Source organism: Zea mays, chromosome 1 (genome assembly GCF_902167145.1).
Source record: "Zea mays cultivar B73 chromosome 1, Zm-B73-REFERENCE-NAM-5.0, whole genome shotgun sequence".
Lineage (NCBI taxonomy): Eukaryota > Viridiplantae > Streptophyta > Magnoliopsida > Poales > Poaceae > Zea > Zea mays.
This window is the reverse complement of record NC_050096.1, coordinates 268428421-268432613: the sequence shown is the minus strand read 5'-3', so window position 1 is coordinate 268432613 and position 4193 is coordinate 268428421.

Below are 4193 nucleotides of genomic sequence, written 5' to 3'. Positions count from 1 at the left end.
AGAGAATTTCCATAATTATCCATTATAAACCACTCCAGACGCCAACCTTTAATGCTGTCTTTGAGGGGTATCTCGAGATACTCGGTCTTCCGCCCACGGCGCATCTCTAAACTTGCACCTCCGACCAACTGATGTTGCCCCCCGGCCATTCCAGGACGGCAGTGATACAGATATTTCCATAAACCAAAGTGCGGCAGCACGCCGAGATAAGCTTCATAAAGGTGAACGAAAATAGAGATTTGGAGAATGGAGTTAGGGTTCAAGTGAGTCAGGTTGATGTGATAAAAATCAAGGATGCCACGGAAAAAAGGAGATATGGGAAGGTCGAGGCCGCGAAGAAGGAAAGGAGTGTAAACCACTGGCTCGTGGGTATCTTCGGTTGGGACAGTAGTCCCGTGGCAAGCCCGCCAAGAACAGAGTTCCCGTGGAGGGAGAACCCCGATGGAAACAAGGCGGAAAAGCTCAACTTCAGAAATCACAGACATATGGTTACCTGCGAAGGGTAACTGACTGTTGGGGTCGATGGCGGGGATCACTGCGGCAGACGAGTTCGCAGTCTTCCTCTTGGGCGCCATCTTGCTTCTCGCTAGCGAAACAGAGTAGGAGGCGAGTGGCAGAGAAGACTCAGATGCGGAAATGCAAGAACTAGGGCACGGAAAGCAAAGGCGGCTAAAAGCGCGACTCTTAAGGGATATTCTTGAGCCAAATACCCTTTCAAAAAGTGCCCAGTCATCACACGGCGGTCATCTCCGAAATCCCAGCATGCCACGTGGATATCCAACAGTTATTTCCAAGAAAGCCAATGTGCCACCTCATCACTCGGTCATTTTCCTCAAAGTAACTTGAGAAGCTGGCTATCACTCGGCGCTGCCTCTAAAACGCCGACCACGTGTTCAATCGCTCGGCATTACTTCTAAAATGCCGACGCCGACCTTCAAATCACTCGGCGCTGCCTCTAAAACGCCGACCACGTGTTCAATCGCTCGGCATTACTTCTAAAATGCCGACGCCAACCATCAAATCACTCGACGCTGCCTCTAAAACGCTGACCGCGTGTTCAATCGCTCGGCATTACTTCTAAAATGCCGACGCCGACCTTCAAATCACTCGGCGTTGCCTCTAAAACGCCGACCACGTGCTCAATCGCCCGGCATTACTTCTAAAATGCCGACGCCGACCTTCAGTCACTCGGTGTTGCCTCTAAAACGCCGACCACGTGCTCAATCGCTCGGCGTTGCCTCTAAAATGCCGAAGCCGACCTTCAATCACTCGGCATGTCCTCTAACACGCCGACCACGTGTTCAATCGCTCGGCATTACCTCTAAAATGCCGACGCCAACTTTCAATCACTCGGCGTGTCCTTTAACACGCCGACCACGTGTTCAATCGCTCGGCATTACTTCTAAAATGCCGACGCCAACTTTCAATCACTCGGCGTGTCCTTTAACACGCCGACCACATGTTCAAACGCTCAGCATTACTTCTAAAATGCCAACGCCGACATTCAATCACTCGGCGTTATTTCTAAAATGCCGGCCCCGTATTTTGTCGCTTGGCATTACCTCTAAAATGCCGATGCCGACCTCCTATCATTCGACACTGCCTCTAAAACGCTGGTCTTGTGTTCGATTGCTCAGTGTTACTTCTAAAACGCTGATGTCAATCTTCACATCGCTCGGCGTTGTTTCTACTATATCAAAAGAATCAGTTCAACGTTCAGCAAAAGCAATGACAAGTCATCAAAAAGGGGGGGATAAACGACAGTCTTCATTAAAGGGAAGTTAACGAGTTTACAAACCAACTCTCCACGAGTTGGTACTTCCCTAATTCTACTCTACATTACTACTACTACTAAACTACAATATACTACTCTACATTACTACTACTACTAAATTACACTAATTACTACTACATTATTCTAGCTATACTAAACTATACTAACATCTAAGAGGACCAGTGGCGTCTAGCCACTGGCCCTGCCCCTGCCGCCGCCGCCGCCCTTGGTGCTGCCCCTGCTGCTGCCCTTGGTGCTGTCCCTGCTGCCGTCGCCCTTGGTGCTGTCCCTGCTGCCGTCGCCGCCGCCCCTGCCACTGCCGCTGCCGTCACCGTCGCCGTCGTCGTCGTCGTCGTCGTCGTCTTCACCCTCGTCGCCGCCGTCCGAGTCCTCCTCATCCGAGGAGTACTCCGACTCATCCGAGCCTTCGAGCCCGGAGCGCTCGACGGCCCGGATGTACGTCCAGACCTCCGCGGCTATCCCCTGGGAGTCGTCCGAGTCATCGGACGACGCCGGGGGAGAGACGGGAGCCGGAGACCCCTCGGACTCGGAGGAGAACTCCTCCTCCGAGTATTCCGAGTCACCGAAATCCTCCGATGGAGGAGTCGGCTCGCGCTTGCGCTTGTTGTTCTTGCCCATGGCGGAAGTAGACAGAGGGAAGGAAAAGAAGGCAGTAAGGAGCAGCGAAGAGATGTGAAGAAACCAGAGAAGCAAAGGGGTTATTTATAGAAGGGAAAGGCAACCGCTCACTTCTAACCGCGGTCACTGAACAGTCGCAAGGCATTCAATAAGCACTTCCACCCACCCGAAGACACGTCAGACGGCGGACGCCGTTTCATGCAACACTACACCCATTGGGACTCCAGTCAATAGCGCAAAGGATATGATTACACTAGCCGTCCCATCGCATTACTACTCAGAGGCAACCGGCTAAAACACTCAGCGTACCAAGCCGTCCCTTGCCCACACCCATTGGGGGGGGGACGCCCAGGAATTATCAGTATATTTTTCAAACGGTCACATTCGTGCAGGGCATGCAGTGAATACCTCAAGACAAAAATGAGATATCAGTAAAGATCAGAGGAAAGCCAAATATAACCAGCAAAGTACAAGATATGGCCGACAGAAGCGACGTGAAGACTAGACAGAGAACGTCCGTCAAACGTCCAATCAATCGCAGAAGCAAATAAATTGCACTACCTAGCAAGATATGGATGGATTGCAAACTCGGCTGCTAAAGACAAAATATACGCTGACCTTGGCAGCAAAATATTGATGACATAATGCTGACCTCCAAAGCATAATGCAAAATAGCCTCATGCCAGTTTCCACAAGTGAAAGGAAGACCTTCGAATGGATTATCCTTAAAAATCCATTTGAAGGTCGGGGGCTACACCCATTGGGTGCACCTCCGGTGCACCCCATGGAATATTATTCTAAACCGGTATAGCGCCGACTTCTAAGGCGTAGAGCAAGATTGAAAAGACTAATCCTCAACCGAGATGCAGGAGCGCGAATGGAGATAACCTTTGGGAGAAGACCTTCGAGTAGATTATCTTCTAAAATCTACTCAAAGGTCGGGGGCTACACCCATTGGGTGCACCTCCGGTGCACCCAATGAAGTCCGGAGTCTTACAATCCAAAATGCTGACCTCTAAGGCACAAGCACAAAACCAAACTTTGGTCGGACGAGTGATCAGAGCCAGAGAAGACAGCAGGAAGTCATTTTTTGGACCTTGGATCTTTGAGTTGATTACCTCTAAATCAACCTAAAGATCGGGGGCTTGTGGGGGATAGATATCCCCTGGGTCCACTAAAGAAGTAAAAGGCCTCACGAAAGGCCCAAGGGCCCAATAATTCGTAAGGTCATTCTTTCGTGGGCCTAGGGAAAGACAACCAACAAAGAAGACGTGAGACTGATCAGTGCAAACACAGGCGGCCCACAACGTCGAACGAATGAATCACAACAGAGACCCGACTTTCCCGCGCTGAAGCCCCCATGCAACAGAGCCATGCGAGGATAAGTCGGCGAAGGTTACGTAGGGATAAACTCAAGAGGTTCACTATCTTTTAGCTACTTGTTGTTATCATATCACATGTACTGCTCCACGGCCGAGTATATAAGGCCTAGGGGGCACCCCTTCAGATCGATCGACCCTTTTCTACTTAGCCACCCACAAAAACTCTCTGCGCCCTCTATCCAGAGAATCCTCTTGTAACCTCGCTCATATACTCACCAGGACGTAGGGTGTTACGCACTTCTAAGCGGCCCGAACCTGCAAATCTTGTCCATTGTCCCTCGTGCGGTCGGCACGAACCATTTTGCTACAGTCGTTGACACCGTCCTACTCCTAAAAACACCTTGAGGGGCAACCCCGGGTGTGCGGTCGGACCCAAAACACCGACAGAGGTCGAGTCC